Below are 20,697 nucleotides of genomic sequence, written 5' to 3'. Positions count from 1 at the left end.
TTCCTTGAATTGTCAGACGTTTTTATTTTTGATTGTATTGGAAGAAGATGTGTGGGGATTTCCATTCTAGTGCCCAAGAATATAGTACACATTTTCGATCATTTTTTCTTTTTGGAAAACATTTTCCTCAATTTCCAAATTTCCTTAATTTTTTGGTATTCAAATCGATTCTTAACAATTTTGCGCACAGGTGGGATTTCTTTAATTATTTTTTCCCTAATCCTGAGGATATTTCCTATCTGAGACCACTGTCAATAGGCGAGATTCCGAATATCATAAAATTACCTTTTTTTCTAATTAAAAAGAAAATCACATAAGGCCACTAAGAACTCGAAATGAAAATCTGAAAAAATTAGAGATGTTTTTTTATATTCTAAGCCATTAACGTAAATAATCCGTTTAACGACCATCCTAATAGATATACATTGTATATAGGGCATTCCGCGTCAAATATGCAACCCTCTTCGATTTCGATAATTCTTTAGTATGATGTTAAAACCACGGCTTCAATCGACTTGAAACAGTGTTGGAATTTTTCGCAGATTTCTTTAGCCACCACTGAAATAGAAAAAAATTGTAAAACCAATTCCGAAAAAGCTTCTTTTAAAATTCTGAAGAAATTCACACTAATTTTATAATTAAGAATATTATTTGTAAGTACGACACGATAACGTGATCTCAACATCTACTACTTTTCTAGCAAGTTTTTTTTTCTCATGCCGGAATTGGAGTTTCTATTTATTTGTTCGGTCATAAATTTCTCTATTATTAATGGATTTCAATTTTTCTGAAATTTAGAGGAATGCCAGAAGGCCTGAATACAGTTCATACCATTTCATTCTTTTTTTTTAAGTTATCCAAAGATCCAAGAAAACTAAAAACTTGCTAGAAAAGTAGTAGATGTTGAGATCCCGTTATCGTGTCGTGCTTACAAATAATATTCTTAATTATAAAATTAGTGTGAATTTCTTCAGAATTTTAAAAGAAGCTTTTTCGGAATTGGTTTTACAATTTTTTTCTATTTCAGTGGTGGCTAAAGAAATCTGCGAAAAATTCCAACACTGTTACAAGTCGATTGAAACCGTGGTTTTAACATCATACTAAAGAATTATCGAAATCGAAGAGGGTCGCATATTTGACGCGGAATGCCCTATATACAATGTATATCTATTAGGATGGTCGTTAAACGGATTATTTACGTTAATGGCTTAGAATATAAAAAAACATCTCTAATTTTTTCAGATTTTCATTTCGAGTTCTTAGTGGCCTTATGTGATTTTCTTTTTAATTAGAAAAAAAGGTAATTTTATGATATTCGGAATCTCGCCTATTGACAGTGGTCTCAGATAGGAAATATCCTCAGGATTAGGGAAAAAATAATTAAAGAAATCCCACCTGTGCGCAAAATTGTTAAGAATCGATTTGAATACCAAAAAATTAAGGAAATTTGGAAATTGAGGAAAATGTTTTCCAAAAAGAAAAAATGATCGAAAATGTGTACTATATTCTTGGGCACTAGAATGGAAATCCCCACACATCTTCTTCCAATACAATCAAAAATAAAAACGTCTGACAATTCAAGGAAAATTAAATAAAGTATAAAATACGACTACAGGTCCTTCCCTTTTTTTCTCTTCTTAATCTATAAAGTAAATAGACGATCGTCAAACCTGCCGGTTTTTCCACACATGTAAAATAATTATGTAATTCACTTACCATCTTGCTACCTCGAGAGCTGCTGGCACTAAACTGAACACTGTGAAGCCTCTTAACTGGCTGCCAATATCAGAAAAGGAGAGGGGTCCATACATTGTTGCTACTGAAATAATTTTGTCGTTCCGATCTCGCATCTCTCAAACTTCTTAAGAAATGCTCGTCAAGACTGATATAAAATGGGCGTTTTTTTTTTAATAAGGAAAAGTTTTGACAGTAATGGAAAATAGAGATTACTAAAAACAAATGTATTGTTTTTTAATAACACCGGCCCAATTAAATTTTAAAAGGCTTATGGTTGAATAAACTTCAGATTTGGGTTTAGCGGACCAAAATGCATAAAAATCATACTTGGTCTATTGTTCCATAAATTTTTTTCTTACCAAAAATGCTAATTTTTGGCGATTTTTATGGTTTTTTGCAATTTACTCAAAGTTTTGAGTGTGTACGGGCAAAACTGACTTCAGATTCGGATTCAGCGCGTCAAAATACATAAAGATAGGTAGGTCCGGTCAAAAGTACAGACCACTTTTTTGTTTGTGGGCCAGTGTTATTAAAAAACAACACATTTGTGTTTAGTAATCTCTATTTTACATTACTGTCAAAACTTTTCCTTATCAAAAAAGAGGCGCCAAAAACGGGGAACAAATCGATTCGCTCTCGGAATTTTATTGTTTCAATTATTTGTTCTCTTCTGGGTTACCCCCACTACAAAAAAGGTGGGTTCAGTAAAAAAAAAGGAAAAGGAAAGAAGGAAAAAATCGACCGGCTCTCGAAATTTTCTTTCTTTGATTTGTTTTTTCTCTCCGAAAATACAAAAAAAAAGCCGGGATTGAATTTAAAAATAAAAAAAAAAAAAGAGTGAACTGCGATCGAACCCGTGTCCCGCATCACTCCATCCTCTTTTTTTTTTTTTTTTTTTTGAGGAGGAAACCATATTCATTTAGATGAACAATAAATGCTCAATATTTACAATATTGCACTTGTAATTATCTTAGTTTATGTAACTCCGGCTTAAATTTTAAGCTCAATCTAACATTTTGTTTTACATTAATTGGTTAACCAATTTTTTAGTGTTTTGTTTAAGACTTGAATGCAGTATTATAGCAAATGCAGCAGTAATTAACTTAAATACAGGAAAACTTCGCGCAAAAACCTGTGATTGAAAATTCATCCTCATGCGGTATCCACTCAGCCACACCACAGCTACGTCCGTGAGCGCGCGTTTGTTCGGTATGTTTATGGAGCTTGCTTGGAATTCGCTGATGGTTCTCTGGAAGATTCAGTTCGAGAAAAAACAAAATTTCCTCCAACCACTTGCCCATTGCACATTTTGCATAAATGTTATCGAGCTGGCTTCGTATATTTTTCCATAGACTGCGTGTACAAATATTCGAGAACACCAGGCGTCACATATTTTCATATCAATAAAAAAATAATATTTATTAAAAAAAAAAAAAAAAAAAGTTTTCGGGCTGGGAATGGTTAATTATTTTAGTTCAGCGTCCGCTAATTGAATCCAAAATTTATCAAATCTGGAGATACTTTTATTCGCTGACATTCATAATTGAAACAAAAAAATCCCAATTCTTGCATTCCTGGAAACATTTGTGCGAGCGGGGACAAGGATGCGATTGGCAACCGCTTGCTCGAGCGACCGAGTATATCTATATATGCACGATTGTGGGCCACCTTCGGTGCATGGCCGCCTAGGTGTCAGGTCGGAAATGGGCCACCTTCGGTGCGTGGCCGCCTAGGTGTCACGTCGACGCTCCAACCTAGCTGGTATCACGAAAAGCCGAGCGTTGGAGATCTCCCTACTCATCTCTGGTAATACCAAGGTTTTCCATAATTCGGAGAAAGGCGACTGTCCCGTCGTTAAAAGTGCTAGCCGAAATATATGCGGCGATTTTAAGAATCGTTAAACCACTCCATGAATTTTTCGGAGCAATTTTCCAAATCTTAGAATTCAAATACTTGTTATTATTTTGTGTGAAGCCTCATAAACATCTCTCCAGTAACTCGTCGTTACTAAGTCCTTTATACACTTATTTGATTGCTACTGCCACTGTTTTATCGAGTCCAGGTTTATGGGTATATGATTCGAGCGTGTGTGCGGCTTCGGCTTGTCGCCACGTGTACCAACTTTTCTTTGCCAGGACAGTTGTCATGCTGAGGATTTTCATCGATTGAGCACTTATGATAATACACTTCTCGCAAAAATTAAGGGAACAACAAAATTTTCGAAATTTTTTGGTGATTTTCAACAGGCTGTATTTCAGTGAAAAATGGTCGTACAAGAAATAAAAAAACAAAGCTTTTGAAGCTTGAAGACTCTAGTTTCTGAATTTTTCGGTTAAAAATTTTTCGAAGCACTATTAGCCATGCAATCCTTGGATAAAGCACGAAGAAAAAATTTTCAAAATTTTTTACATGTTTTTTTTCGCTCTACGGGCATGGAAAAATTTTTCCGAGCTAAACCAATGCATAGGTCGCATAGCCTATTTATTCAGCTTCAAGATGCTTTTTTTTAAACCTCGATACGACCATTTGTCTTCGAGATATCGAATTTTGAATGCCAAAGGATCCTTTTTCACTCAACTGCCGATATCTCTAGAACTACTGGTCGCACAGCGAGCCGAAGGGCAGTTTCTTTTTCTGCAGAAAATTTCCTACAAAAATCTGTCATGGTTGATGTCAAAAAAAAATTTTTTCCACCTGTAGCGTTAACGTGAAAAAAGAGCAAAAAAATGCCATTTTGCCTTTTTTTGGATAATCGACTGTATCTTCGTCAATATTGGGGGGAAAGCTTAGAAACCTTAGGTTTGGACACATGGTCGTATCGAGGTTTAAAAAAAAGCATCTTGAAGCTGAATAAACAGGCTATGCGACATATGCATTGGTTTAGCTCGGAAAAATTTTTCCATGCCCGTAGAGCGAAAAAAAAATGTAAAAAATTTTGAAAATTTTTTCTTCGTGCTTTATCCAAGGATTGCATGGCTAATAGTGCTTCGAAAAATTTTTAACCGAAAAATTCAAAAACTAGAGTCTTCAAGCTTCAAAAGCTTTGTTTTTTTATTTCTTGTACGACCATTTTTCACTGAAATACAGCCTGTTGAAAATCACCAAAAAATTTCGAAAATTTTGTTGTTCCCTTAATTTTTGCGAAAAGTATATGTTGCCCAGATTCCTTTCTTCATGTCATCCACAGACGTGCAATTGTATTTTGCACCTCTTCCTCAAGATCAGAATGTAGTGCCCCTACTATGCACCGATGTCCCCACATTCTTTATAGTTCAAGTTTTTTGTTCCGGTCCTATTCCATGTATATTCCGGTACGCAACTCATTCTTCTTCTTTGTGCCGATCACGTCACACGTTTACTCAGAAATTGGAAAAGGAAAAAGAAAGAGAAATGGGAAAAAAGAAACACAGGCATTGTTCGTCGGACGACGAGGATCGAAAGAAACTACAAGATCGAGTCGAATGGCTGGAGAAACAATTCCAAAAGCAAATAGACGGAAACCATGAAGACAAGCGTAGTAAGTATTTGAGATTCTTCGTGGGACTCGATATTGTACGAAAGGGAAAAATGTGTTTTTTTGGTTCAACCATAAACTATAAATGTGTCACAACGATGTCTGCAACATCGTATGTATACATAACCTTGTACATTATGCCATGCGGATTCTGTCTCACGATCGTCCAACGGTCGCGAGTGTAAGATCCGCCGGCCATATACAATATTTCACGTAGCGGTATGCAACCGACTCGTGGAAGCGAATAACCCTAGATTCTATAAACAAGAGACAAATATAAACAAGCCGATTTATTTTGTTTTTCTTCTCTTCTCGCTTTAACAGGCGATAGAAGACGGGGTTCGACACGGAGTCGATCACGGAGTCGGTCTCATAGAAGAGATCGCGATGATTACGTCTCACCAAGGTTACATCGACGCCAAGACCGCGGAGGTTATCGCAGTGACGGTAAAAGTTACGACGATTATGCAAATCGTCGTGACAAAGATCGTCGCTCTAGACGTAGTCGCTCCTATCAACGAGAACAAAATCATTCGTACATGGATCCTGCGAGCTGTCGCGACCGCGATCGACGCAGTGGGACTGAGTTGACACTGGATCACGCAAGAAACTCGAGAAGCGAGTCACCAAGAGAACATTTTGATTCGCAGTCACGAGCGCACTCGATATCTCCCTCGTTGGACACACATTCGCATGTAATTCACAAACATTCGTTATCCTATAAATCAAATAAACATTTATTTTTTCTAATTTAAGTCTTTGCAATGAAATGCAAGGTTTCTCAAGTTATGAGAGTGAGAATCTGAAATACATCAATCGTGACTGCTGGTGGAAGAAATCCGAAAACATTATAAAACGTATACCTGATACAATTAAAAATAGAAAAACAAAGAAGTCAACTTTAAACCTCAGTTTATTTTAACTACAAGACATCGCAGGTAGGGAATACACAAAGCGTACCATAAAATACCTCTAATCCGGAGTTAATTGGGTCAGAAAGCTGCGAGAATCTGCCATTTTATTACACCTGTAGGACTTTTTGCCGCAGTGACTCTCTTAGTCTAGAAACCATAAAAGTACAATCAATGCAACTTCACAGAAATTGCGAAAGCGAAGCGATTAACCATTTCTCTTTAATGTTTTTCATGGTGTATGACGCACAATATGACTTGGTCATGGCCTGCGTTTGATTGCTACTAACCCTTAGGGTAAAAGCGATTTCGATGCAACAACCTGAGTCATCAAAGTAAATTAGGTTTATAGTATTGGCACGCAAATGAAAAAAATTATTTTCAATAATAATATATATTTATCAATAATAATTCGATGCAACCTCAGTCGGTTTCTGAATTAGGAATGTGGCTGCTGCCACAAGTTTGGACACACCAAGAAAGAATGTTACAAATTGAAAAATACTCAAAACAAACAATCCAATCCAGAATTGGGAAATAAAGAAAAGAGTTCAAGAAACAACAGCTCCGGCAACAAGAAGGTGTCAGCGCTCTACGCTGCGTTAAGTATCCAAAAGGGTGATATATCAAGCCAAGACTGGTTGGTAGATTCCGGTGCAACAAATCATATGTGCAATAATAAACTAATCATGCATTCATATCAAGAAACATTATCTTCAGACATTGATGACGTTGCAGACAATACTCAGTTAAAAACAGTCGGGATCGGAAACGTAGCGATCATTTTGTTAAATGAAAAAAAAATTCTACAAGAAGTACTCTGTGTACCTAGATTAGCAACCAATTGGATTTCTGTCTTGAAAATGGTGGACAAAGGTTTAATAGTCACTTTTTCAGCAAAGGGGTGCCAAGTATACCACAAAGATGACTTCTCATGTACAGGTGATATCCAATTCATAGCGTCACGAGTCAACGGACTATTCAGATTCGGATATGACCCCAAACAGAGCGTTCAAAGTAAATGAAGTACAGTTAGGAATGGAATGAAACATTCAACAGGATATTGAAATGTCCTTATCTTTGACGTCATGAGCAGAAGTCAGCGCAAGCAATGCTGACTTATGGCATCGCAGGTTGGGACATTTGAATATGCAAGATATGAAGAGGCTAGGATGGGATCTAAAAAATCAACAGGTAAACTCACCTTGCACCACTTGTATCACTGGAAAAATGTCGCGGAAGCCATTTGCTTCAAGAGTTGACGTTAGAGAGAAAGAGGCACTAGCATTAGTTCATTCTGACGTCTGTGGACCTGTCGGAGCGTCACTAGGAGGCTGTAAATACTCCCTGACCTTTATCGATGATTATTCAAGAAAGGTATTCATTTACTTTTTCAAATCCGAAGATGAGGTTCTTATCAAACTCAAGGAATTCAAAGCTCTGGCAGAGAATGAGTGCGGAAACAGGCTAAAAATATTGAAGACTGACAACAGTGGCGAGTATGTCAACAAAGCAATGGAAGCGTACTACAAGGAGCAAGGCATAAAGCACTAGTTAACCGTGCCATACAACCCGCAGCAAAATGGGATCGCAGAAAGGACGAACAGGTCACTATGCGACATGACACGTTGCATGCTGGTGGATATACAGTGTTCACGGAAATTATGGGCCGAGGGCTGTGACACAGCAGCTTACTTGAAGAACCGTTTGCCACACTCAGCGCTAGATGGGCAGATACCGGAAGAGGTATGGTCCGGACGAAAAGTTAAATTGGACCATTTGCGAATATTTGGTTCGAAATGCTACACGCACGTGCCTAAGGAAAAGCGAAGTAAATGTGACTCTAAGGGGAAGCCGCAGATGTTCGTTGGGTATAGCGACGTAAGGAAAGGTTACAGAGTATTACAGTAGCCAGAGACATTATATTTTCAGAGTCAGAGTTAAAATATAAAAATGTACAGAAGAGCGACGAAGACTGTGATGATCATTTAACAGTATTTGAATTACTTATGAAAAATAAAGTAGAGGAAAATAACGGAGATCTGGAATTCAGTTCAGGTTCAGAAATAAGTCAAGACAAAAGAAGTGATGAAGCTAGCAGCAGATACGAAGACATAGAGAGTGAAGATGAAAATTATAAAAGTGAATTTAATTCATCGGGTTTAAATCAAAATGAATCAGTAGACTTAACAGAAGTAAAAGCGCCAAGAAGATCTGAAAGAGTAAAAAAGAAAAGGGTCTTCCCAAATCATATTGTATATAATGTTAGTGCGCATTTAAGCGACCCAATAACGGTTAAAGAAGCTATGGAGCGGTCGGACAGCGGGTTACGGAAAAAAGCCATGAACGATGAATTAAATTCACTGAAAGATAATAGAACATGGATACTAGTAGATAAACCGTCAGATCGAAAAATAATTTATAGTAAGCGGGTATTTAAACTCAAGCGCGATAGTGATGGTAAACCAAACAAATACAAGGCTAGAATTGTAGCGAGGAGTTTCTCTCAAGTATCGGGGATAGATTATGAGGAAACGTACTCGCCAGTCGTAAGACGCGAAGCAATTAGGTTTTTATTTGCACTGAATGCTCAGCATAATTTAAATACCAGTCACCTGGACGTCAAGACAGGATTTTTAAATGGTAACTCAAAAGAAATCATTCACATGTATCAACCTGAGGGTGCAATTGAGAAGGGGTATGAAAATAAAGTACGTTTATTACAAAAAGCCATATACGGGTTCAAACAGGCGTCGCGTGTGTGGAACGAAAAAATTCACAACGATTTAAAAAATCTAGGCCTTGATCAAACTGAAAAAGGACCATGTGTGTATTATAAAATAAGAGATGACTGTATGTTAATAATTTTGCTGTATGTAGATGACTTACTGGTATTTAGCAATAATGTGTCAGAAACAAACAAACTGAAAGATGCACTTATGAGCCCATATGAATACAAGATCTAGGCGAACCTAAGATATGCATAGGTCTAAGAATTCAAAGGGATAAAGCCAAGGGTACGATCACAATAGATCGAAGTCAGTATATAACTGAATTACTAGAAACATACAACATGACAGACGCCCAACCGATCTCCACACTCATGGAAACGAATCTTGATCTCAATTCCGGGAAAACCAACTGTGATAAAAAGGATGTACCTTATCAAAACTTGGTAGGAGCACTAATGTATTTCGGTGTTAGTACGCGACCAGACATTGTGCATGCGGTCAGTAAATTCAGTAAATAGAACACCTCATACACTTTGGGACATTAGAAATTCCTGAAAAGAATCCTAAGATATTTGAAAGGAATCAAAGACTTGCTACTAGTATATATTAAAAATAATGCTCCGTTGAAAGGGTTCATAGACGCAGACTGGGGAAATGACACTGTAGATAGATGCTCTTATACAGGGTATGTGTTTACTCTCGGAGATACAGCAATCTCTTGGTCCAGCAAAAAACAGTGATGTATAACTTTGTCAAGCACAGAATCTGAGCATGTAGCCTTAACGGAGGGAGCGAAGGAAGCAATTTACTTGAAAAGAATCTTAAAAGAATTAACAGGTGCTAATGAGCAAACAGAATTATACAATGGTAACCAAAGCGCTCAAAAATTAGCATCGAACAATGTATTTCATAATAGAAGTAAGCATGTAGATGTACGCTATCATTTCATCAGGAAGGCAATCAAAGACGGTAAATTCATATTAAAATACATACCCACTGAGGAAATGATTGCGGATAATCGAACAAAGCCTGTACCACAACAAAAACTACAAATATGGGAATGACGAATGTTTGAGAGGGGGTGTTGGAATGGTAAACATTGTCACTTTAAATTTAAGCTTATTGGCGCCAAAGAGAAAAAAGGTATAACGCCATATTGTACCACCAGGTTATTACTTCCGCCTTCTTCTATCCGTTCTATTTTCTGTACACGTTAAATAATAAACAGCATCGTATCAAGGATTAATCCATTGATTTTACATTGTTAATAAGCGATCCACCTAAATCCAACAAATAGAGATAATGATCGCCTCCCTTCGAGATTCGTCTCTTGAGCAATACAACAGCTCATTGAAGAAATGGTAGGATTTCTGTATTGTAAGAATCTGGTCATTATAGCCATATCAAGCTGGAACCGCCACATTCGAAAATCGAAAAATTTCCTATGGAATAATTAAGGGCTAATTAGATGCTAATTAAATGCTCTATTTTCGAATTAAATGCTCCGCGTTTTTTAAAAGAAACCTGTGGCGGTGCCAGCTTGACATAAACCTGGAACCGCCACACCGAAAAAAAACGGAAAACAGCTGAAATTTCGGAAAAGCGTTAGGGTCATAATTAAAGGCTAATTAAAGGCTCTTGGAATTGCTCATCTTTAAATTAATTGCTCGGTGTTTTTTAAAAAAAACCTGTGGCGGTGCCAGCTCGATATAAACCAGACTTGAAAAAAAACGGGAACGAGGTCAAATTTCAAAAAAGTGTAAGGGTCATAATTAAAGGCTAATTAGAGGCTCCCGGAAAAACACCCGCTCGAATTAAGTGCTCCACCCCCGAGGGGTGGAAACCACCCAAAAACTAGAAAAATCCGTGTAACTCTTGGACGGAACAACTTACAGAGTTCGTTCGAGTGTTAAAATTACTCCAGAATTAGAGGCTCCCGGAAAACCACCCGCTCGAATTAAGTGCTCCACCCCCGAGGGGTGGAAACCACCCAAAAACTAGAAAAATCCGTGTAACTCTTGGACGGAACAACTTACAGAGTTCGTTCGAGTGTTAAAATTACTCCAGAATTAGAGGCTCCCGGAAAACCACCCGCTCGAATTAAGTGCTCCACCCCCGAGGGGTGGAAACCACCCAAAAACTAGAAAAATCCGTGTAACTCTTGGACGGAACAACTTACAGAGTTCGTTCGAGTGTTAAAATTACTCCAGAATTAGAGGCTCCCGGAAAACCACCCGCTCGAATTAAGTGCTCCACCCCCGAGGGGTGGAAACCACCAAAAAACTCAAAAAATCGGTGTAACACTCAGACGGAACAAGTTAGAGGGTTCTTAGAGGCGTTACATTGATTTCCTATTCATAGGCTCTCCGCTGGACAGTTCAAAAGCCTGTGTCACAGAAAATCCATTCAAGTCGAAGTAATCCATTCCAATTACCAGATTTCGGTCACTTCAAAACAGTGAATTATTGAATTGTCTCTGATAACAGAATAATTTCCAACAACACAAGCCCTGTAAAAATCAGCAGAGAAATTTGAGTGAATTTCAGGGTACGCAAAATTTTCAAGTGTTCAGTTGATTTCATGTTTTGTCAACGATCAAACCGATTATTCTGCTCTCTCAGTAGTACAAAATAATTCAAGTTTCACGGGACTGTTTCCCAGTATAGTTCACTACTTCGTCGCTATCAGGAATCACGATACCCCTTTTCAATCCATGATTCCCGAGACTATTTTAAATAGAGTAATTTCTGGTTTTGTCCGTAACTTCGTGCTGGTGCATAAAAATGCAGTGCTATTGGATAAGGTGTCAACATTGCTGAAAATTTTTCATCGCTCACAAATTTGTTGCGATAATGTATTCTGCCCGTATAAGCCAGTCATAGTCATCCAAACCATATTTCACCCTACGTTGACTCGGTTCATTTCTGACGATATCGCCCCTGATCCATTGAATTGAATCCACCCATTAATCAGAATCGTAAATCAGTGATAATTAATAATAAAAATAATAATAATAAAATATGACTTTATCATAATCACAAAAATGCAGGCGAATAGAGGGTATTTCGACAATTAGCAAAAAAAGCTTGTCAATGCGCAAGCGCTTCGAGTAAATTCATTTAATTGACCTGTGTTAAATTCCATTATGTATCAAAAACTCATCAATTTTATTCGCCGGTAATTGGTTATAAGTACACATTGTTAATATTAAATCTCATCGGTAGGCAAAAATCATTTTTACTCAACAAAATAGCTATTGGTACTCACAGCATGTATGATTTCAGTAGAATGTGGATTGTGTGTAGGCGACCGTGATGTTAGCCATCATGGCATCGCACATCTCGGGAAATATTTCAATTGCAAGAGTTTTTGAAATAATCAAAACTGCCATTTTTAACTTTTCTTCTGTGTTGGGAACATCAATCGACAATATATCGACATATTTGCATTCACATCATGTGCTGTAAAGCTATGTAAGCCCTCATCCTGAAACCATACTCCGTTTTTTCGTACCTCACCAAAGGTAAACATGAGCCATTTGCATTCGCGGCACATTAAACCACTTAAAACTTTATAATACCCAAAATACTAAAAAAATATCTTCTTGTTTCTTGAGGTCTTAACTATAAGTCACATTCATAATAATATCGAATAATCAATTTTACAACTATTTTGAATGTACAGCTAGATAGTATGAAAAAAGTAATTTTTTTTACTTCCAAACAAGTTGAGAACTTCCATTTCAGCATGAAAATACGTCTTTCAAAATTTTAGCTCTCAATCTTAACATTAAGAGGTTGCGCATTGCACTTTTCCATTTTTCATAAGGATTACATGGGAGAAAATTGTTTGTGGCTCATTCTGATTTTCATCACTAGCTAACGATGCGCCGTACAGAAAATTCATAGACATATTTTTGTAGAGAATGGAACATAAGAAACTTAGAAAAATATCATCTTCCGCCTGGATTCCACGACACGCTTGTCGTCCACCCGCATAAGTGGTGGAATTTTGCGAATTTTACCAGTATATTTGAGTCTCGATTCTTACGGTAAAAGATCTATTACAACTATCCGCCAGAGTTTGAATTTATTCACTGAGTAAACGTATAACATGGAAAAAACAGCTTCACGATGGTCTTCCAATCATTCAGAACACCAACGATCGTCTTTAAGGCAGGTAGAGATGCAGCGTTCTAACCTCGTCGCTCATGTGCCGCATGCCCAACGCAGTTTCACAGTCCTGGACGACCGTCGTTGTATCTTATAGGTGAAACACTATTCTTTTCGCGTTTGTTATTATAAAAAAAAGCATCGCAATTAATTTCATCCTTGATAATACAAATTTTTTTAGATTTTTTTACGCCTGCTTATACGGGTGAAAGACGAGTTCAGTCGTGAAATTCAGGCGGAAAACGATATTTTGTGAAATTCTTATGTTCCAATCAATGTGTAAGAACACTTTCGCTTATGCGTCTATGAATTTTTTTTGTTGATTTTTAATCGTCAATAAAGCTCTCCCGTAAGCCCTCGTCACGGTGGTGCGTTGGAGAATGTTCATATTACTATTATACGTTACACGGATGATTCATTAAATGAATTGATGTTGCCAAAATGACCCGGCTATCGTTGACTCCCAGGCCATAAAAAAAATTGGCAGCTTCTGAAGATTTGAAATTTGGAGTAGGAGTTTTCTTTATATAACGCACTCACTTTCTCAAGCCTGTAGCACAATTTAGACCATTGTGTCTATCTTTCTAGATAGCGTCTGAAAAGAGAAGAAAGGGCTAAGTTCCTGTGATGGTGACGTCGGTGGTGGTGACGAGTAATGTTTATAGTGTGAAGAAAGGTACATAGAAAATAATCTCCATCACTCACCTGCAATCCACACAAGTGAAATCAATAACTGCAAAAACAACGCTTCATTTGCGCTGGGATGACGTTCGTTGGTGACGATGCTGAAATCAAAGTACAAGACACAAAAATTGTAACGAATTCACGCGACACGAGCATTTTTTCGCATTGAAAATCCTGGTTCCTGTTTCATCCACCTGCTACGTTGATTCGTAAAGTTCGTGTCTCAATCACACTCGTGTGGGTGGACTGTGAAGCATTTGATTTGTAGGGGCAGTGTATCGAGAGTCGTTGACTGAAGAGTGATTTTGACGCCTCTAGAAACCCTGTAACTTGTTCCGCTCAAGAATTACACGGATTTTTCTAGTTTTTGGGTGGTTTCCACCCCTCGGGGGTGGAGCACTTAATTCGAGCGGGTGGTTTTCCGGGAGCCTCTAATTCTGGAGTAATTTTAACACTCGAACGAACTCTGTAAGTTGTTCCGTCCAAGAGTTACACGGATTTTTCTAGTTTTTGGGTGGTTTCCACCCCTCGGGGGTGGAGCACTTAATTCGAGCGGGTGGTTTTCCGGGAGCCTCTAATTCTGGAGTAATTTTAACACTCGAACGAACTCTGTAAGTTGTTCCGTCCAAGAGTTACACGGATTTTTCTAGTTTTTGGGTGGTTTCCACCCCTCGGGGGTGGAGCACTTAATTCGAGCGGGTGGTTTTCCGGGAGCCTCTAATTCTGGAGTAATTTTAACACTCGAACGAACTCTGTAAGTTGTTCCGTCCAAGAGTTACACGGATTTTTCTAGTTTTTGGGTGGTTTCCACCCCTCGGGGGTGGAGCACTTAATTCGAGCGGGTGTTTTTCCGGGAGCCTCTAATTAGCCTTTAATTATGACCCTTACACTTTTTTGAAATTTGACCTCGTTCCCGTTTTTTTTCAAGTCTGGTTTATATCGAGCTGGCACCGCCACAGGTTTTTTTTAAAAAACACCGAGCAATTAATTTAAAGATGAGCAATTCCAAGAGCCTTTAATTAGCCTTTAATTATGACCCTAACGCTTTTCCGAAATTTCAGCTGTTTTCCGTTTTTTTTCGGTGTGGCGGTTCCAGGTTTATGTCAAGCTGGCACCGCCACAGGTTTCTTTTAAAAAACGCGGAGCATTTAATTCGAAAATAGAGCATTTAATTAGCATCTAATTAGCCCTTAATTATTCCATAGGAAATTTTTCGATTTTCGAATGTGGCGGTTCCAGCTTGATATGGCTGGTCATTATGCCCAGGTGTTCACATGTTTACGTGCGCCGTTGGTCACGCGTGAGGCTTCGCTGGCGGTCAGTCGTTCGGATCAGTATTTGTCGAAGAGTGAATACGTCACTAGCTGGTCTACCACTCAGAATTACAACGTATTATTTGATATGTTATTTTGTTACGACGCCGTTTCTTCTTCCTTCTTCGAACCCTGTTGGGAAATATATATAAGGTATTCCATGCCAACTGAGAGGACATTTTTCCTGACCCCCACCAATTTGCTTCATTTTTTTTTATATGATTCTACAACCTAAAAAAAACACTCTCCATTTTTTTCAGATTTTTCGTTCTAACCATTCTTCTTTAAGAAATGTTACAAACCTTTTTAAGGTCCTAAAAAACGCCATTTTTTATTTTTTCCAAAAATTCATATAATTTCTGGGTCCCTAAACAAACATTTTGAGCCATAGTTCAGAGTGGAGAATTGATTTTTTGTATTTTTTAAATATTTTTTCAGAGGAATAATTTTTCTTATTTTGCACGTATACAAAACATATGTTATGTTTGTAACATTTTTTCAAAAAGAATGGTTCGGACGAAAAATCTGAAAAAAATGGTGAGTGCTTTTTTTAGGTTGTAGAATCATATAAAAAATAATGAAGCAAATTTACAATTTGTATACATACAAAATAAGAAAAATTATTGCTCTGTTACGTCCAGCATACCACTTCTCTCTAATTTTTCCTACTCACTAACTTTCCCACAGTTCTTATATGAATCTCATGGTCTCTGTCCTGTCCTCTTATCTCTACCTAGTCTCGCGCTATTCACTATCGCGGTTACTCATCTAATTCCATTCCCGTCCTTCAGCATCTTCACACCTTTTTTGCACCCCGCACGTTTCAAGTCTCTAGCGACACTCCTATTCTAACTCTCAACAACGTTACATCTAGACTTCTTACATAGCTTCATACAGTACACTTCGTTTTTACCGCCATCTCAGCTTCTTCGAAATGAATATATAAGTAATATCTCAAACAAAACCTACGTTATTCAATCCTCATCCTGATTTCCGGTTGACCTAGTACATAAAAGCAAAGCCAGCCAGTTTACTCCTACCGCTCAGGAGTAAACTCGATTCACGGACGTAACATCTCTAAAAAAATATTTAAAAAACACAAAAAATCGATTCTCCACTCCGAACTATGGCTCAAAATGTTTGTTCTGGGACCCAGAAATTATGTGAATTTTTGTAAAAAAAATGAAAAATGACGTTTTTTTTAGGACCATAAAAGGGTTTGTAACATTTTTTTAAAAAGAATGGTTGGAACGAAAAATCTTAAAAAAATGGTGAGTGCTTTTTTAGGTTGTAGAATCATATAAAAAATAATTAAGCAAATTGGCGGGGCTCAGGGAAAATGTCCTCTCAGTTGGCATGGAATACCTCATATACATACTCTCCGTAACTATAAATTTTGAAAATTGGCTAATACAATTGTAAATACTGACAACTCCCTAGAAATTAAGACAATTCATCTGCAACGTATGTCACTTTTAATAGATAAGCATGTATGTATTTAATTTTTAATTGTTTAAAATCCTAAATTCATCAATTCAGGTAATTTGTGATAATATTTCGTAAATTTGAGAGCTGTATATTCATTTATAGACTCTTTATTTAATGTCTGAATCAAATAAATTTAAATAGCTGACCAATTATCCTGTTGAACCTATGCATTTATTTATATCTTTTATACAAACAAATATAGTTATAAAAACTTCGTTACAGTGTTGATAAAAATATCAGTCCTTTTTAAACTTTTATCGAAAATCTGATATTGTTACTTCCCGAAGAGTACAATAACGGAGCTTCACAAGATTCTCTGAACTGCCTGCGATCGGCTGTAGCCTTAATTATGGGCCCTGAAATACGCCAACGCTTTAGAATTGGATACTAAATAAGTACTCTTGGTTCAAACGAGAAAACGAGGATATGGCTTGCGAAATAATTTCTCTAAAACTTGTCACTCTATTGTCGCTTGTAACCAGGTAACGAATGCAAACATTTTTGCTAATCAAAGTACAAAATATCGGGAGACAACGACCATACACATAAAAATTCCGGATAAAATCAAGATTTCCACAGTCAACAGAAAATAATCTCTTCTAATTTTGCTTTTTCATGATAAGTAGAAAACCATTTTTGTTGCAGCTACATTGGAGTCATATCTGTTAAAAACCGAAATCCTTCGTGGTTCGACAGTCATTGTTTATAAAGCCTCAAAGAGCAGTTTCTTGGCAAACTTTGTGTCAATGGAGAAAGAGTATGCTGTCTAAAAGCGGTCTGGACACCAAGATTCTGTCAGCGTACAGCACCCGACATTCATTGACGTCAACCGCGAAAACCTAGGACGTCAATATTTAAAGTATACGAGCGACGGCAGGATGAACAGACCTTTGATAAGTTTCATAACTTACCTATTACTAGTGATGAGGAAGCATTTGCCCGAGCAATATTACAGTAATCACACATATAGTCTCGTTGATAATTCAGTTCAGTTTATTCATTGTATTAAAAAACACAAGACATGTATTGCCGTAATCGACTTAGAACATCTACATTTGGTCTTGAGGAAGAGGCGCGAAATACAATTCAATGATTAAACGAACTTACCTATTCAAAGGTCTACCAAAGGTTGACTGAAGATTTACAATACATGTAACATTCATACATCTCCTCGTCTTCTCTTTTCATTTCAATCCCGATTTGAATTTGTTATTCGTCTGTTGAGTCCCAGCCGATAACTACGGCGGCGCCCTCTCTCCGCTTTATCCTCACCAACGTGCAGTTACCTTATGAGAGCGCTTTCTTACCATAGTTCTTGGACCAATACCGACATCCAGAGTTACCATCATAACGTACAATACTCTTGTATCAATAGTTCTCATACGCCATTTTGCCCACCGTTATTACATCAGCCAAGTTCATAAATATATCTTCAGTCAACGGAGAGAATAATTTTACACTTTATAGAAAACAGGTAGAGACGTCTAATAGAGCAGAACCTCATAAAAATCATAGAGTCGAATCATAGAACAATTTAATGTAGAGAACAATTAGAACAATTTAAGTCAGACCCTCCGAGACTTAGCAACAGTTTGTGACTGTGATAAGTAATAACCATCAGTTCATACAATTGTAAACTTAAGTATTGAGAACTTGAAGGAGATTATGGAAATAAATGTTTTTAATGCCAAGTGTTATCAATAATTATTTTAAACACGCATAGTGACAGTTGGCTGAACCCAAAACTTGTAACAAACTCGTAGAAATTGGGTCAGCCGAACGAGAAGACCTGAGGAACTGATCAACAGATTTCCGAGATCGATATGTAACATAATTCTACAGTTAAGGCGCTAAGCAGCGCAACGCAACCTAGAGCGGCTCTGTCTGCGACGCGAAAGCGGCAAACAGTTTGACACGATACGCAGTAAACTACGCTCAAGTTCGAACGTTTGTTAATTTTATTACATCAAACTATCTAAGTCCAGAGTATAACTAAATTACGGAGCGAATCATTCGAGGGCAGAGTTAAGGATAATGAAATGAGTAAAGAGGACTATGTCAGTGTATAGAAAGTGGCTGTGGAGTACATATGAGATGGCGCTGCTATAGCAAAAGGGACACATTTAAAAGAAAGCGCCAACAATTGTTAGAGCAGGAAAGAATTAAATGAAGACAGATAGACGTCCGCTTTGTGCAAACACTTTTTTTCGTCTTAATATGAACCATTGTTTGAATATGATAGAATTCTGTCAGTAATATCACGAACATCCTTCCGATACGGCTGGAAACTATATTATTGATATTTCATCGCGTGGTAAGTCATGTTAGCTAGTTGCGTTTCCTATTTCTTAATTTATATCTGGACATTCAGTGACGTTAGTGCAACGTTCTCAGTGATCTCGGCCCACTTTTGGGTAATCTCACACAGCAATATTCCTTGGCGGATATTGGCTACTATATTGCGTTACTGCGATGAAATTAATACCGACCAACGGATTCGATGACCATCGAGAACCAGACCTTACTCATGTACCCGTTATCGGCAATACGATTTTGACAGTGATTCTCGAAGGCTGGTAAATACATCCTCACACATTGTGGACGACAACCGGTTATCGTATTACTGTCGACTCTCTCAATAAGGCCGATCATGGGAGTGTAGGGGAGGATATTTCTAACAATTAGCATACCTCCACGAACAAGCTCGATGTGCATTTATGGCGTTTTGAACTGAACTCTCGCAATAGGGCTGCTAAAAGATCATATAATAGCTACGTTATTTTCTTCCAATATTTTACTTTTGTCGCCGGCTCTATTAAGTCGTTGAATAAAAAATTCCGAAAAATTCTATCAGGTCCGGCGGATAGAGTGACGGAAAATAATTGACAGGTATTTTTTCTTTCTGAAATTCAACGTTTATTAACAAAGATATAGCCAGTTGAATTTGCGTGACGTCATAATATTGACATTATAGTATAACTATATCTATGCACATTGTGACGTCACACGTCAATTTCAAACTACTGTACCCATGCTAATAAACGTTTAATTGAAAAAAGGAAAAATACATGTCAATTATTTTTCGACGTTTTATCCGACGGTCCTAATGGAATTTTTGATTCAACTATCTGAAATAGTAGGGGAAGCTGCTGAGCTCTCTTAAGGGGGGAACCCAGTTTAGACCGATCGAAAAATCGTCTTTTTTTTATTGCATGAATCGTTAGTATAACTATTCAAGAATATGTGGTTAAAATTTCAAAGCAAAATTCCCATTAGTTCGAATGCAATGAGCACTTAAGTGACCGCCCGTCGGTTCTGTGAAGAAGCGCACGGTAATTATAACGGAGCGGTCGCCCAGGCCCTTCTTTTCCAGCTACCTGCCTCAATACCGCTGTGCTATTGAATAATAGAATGACGCATATGAGCAAGTAGAGGGATTGCTATATGGCGCTGGAATAGCTGATTAACCGGTGAGCATTTTTTATAATTAATTACTGCCTTGAATTTCTCGTTTTCGCTACATTTTATTTCAAACGCGTTTTTCTCGAAACGACTTTTTTTCGACTTGCGTACATTCTAGCTCAAAAAGTTATTGATCAATCGTTCTGGAATTTGGTGTAGATATTCTTTATTCAATTCCACGTGATATGAACCTAATTCGGGGATTATATTGTTATTAAAAATATATGTTTTTATGCAAGAAAGATGGAAAAATATAGTATAAAAATATGACATTGTGTTCAAACACCTCAAAAACATGCAATTTTCAATTTGTTTGATCAAAATTAGGTTCATATTCTTAGAAAATATGTTTTTAATGAAAAAAAAAAATCCTGATGATTACAGATAAAAATTGCGACGTCAGGGATCTACGCAAGCCAAATGCTCGGATGGCAATCGCCCATGGACTGCACGCGGTAACTCCACTATTTCCGGCGGAAATCATTTAAAAAAATTTCAAAGTGTACTTGAAAACATAAATAAAATATCCTCCAAGTTTAAACATTTTGTGATTATTCCTTCCTGGTCAAAAAAAATCATGAAAAACAGCAAAATTTCGACCTCATAAACCGGTTTCCCCCCTTAAAGGAAAGCAGCCCTATTGAGAGAGTGGGCTGTATCATCATTGCTTGACTTTGATGATTT

The 20,697-nt window shown here is 37.3% G+C and overlaps 2 long non-coding RNA genes across 2 annotated transcripts; one reads left to right on the top strand and one right to left on the bottom strand.

Moving 5' to 3' along the window:
* Nucleotides 1–11,132: 11,132 nt before the first annotated feature.
* Nucleotides 11,133–14,169, bottom strand: LOC124293542. The gene is made up of 3 exons (XR_006903387.1): nucleotides 13,772–14,169; nucleotides 13,607–13,661; nucleotides 11,133–12,380 (listed from the first exon to the last, which is right to left on the bottom strand). It is a non-coding gene; the product is annotated as an uncharacterized LOC124293542 (long non-coding RNA).
* A 4,964-nt stretch (nucleotides 14,170–19,133) lies between these two features.
* On the top strand, nucleotides 19,134–20,483 carry LOC124293533. The gene is made up of 2 exons (XR_006903377.1): nucleotides 19,134–20,021; nucleotides 20,398–20,483. It is a non-coding gene; the product is annotated as an uncharacterized LOC124293533 (long non-coding RNA).
* Nucleotides 20,484–20,697: the final 214 nt, after the last annotated feature.

The sequence above is a fragment of the Neodiprion lecontei genome, chromosome 3 (genome assembly GCF_021901455.1).
Source record: "Neodiprion lecontei isolate iyNeoLeco1 chromosome 3, iyNeoLeco1.1, whole genome shotgun sequence".
In the NCBI taxonomy this organism is placed as follows: Eukaryota; Metazoa; Arthropoda; class Insecta; order Hymenoptera; family Diprionidae; genus Neodiprion; species Neodiprion lecontei.
Note: the sequence above shows the minus strand (reverse complement) of the source record. Positions and strands in the feature narration are given on the sequence as shown.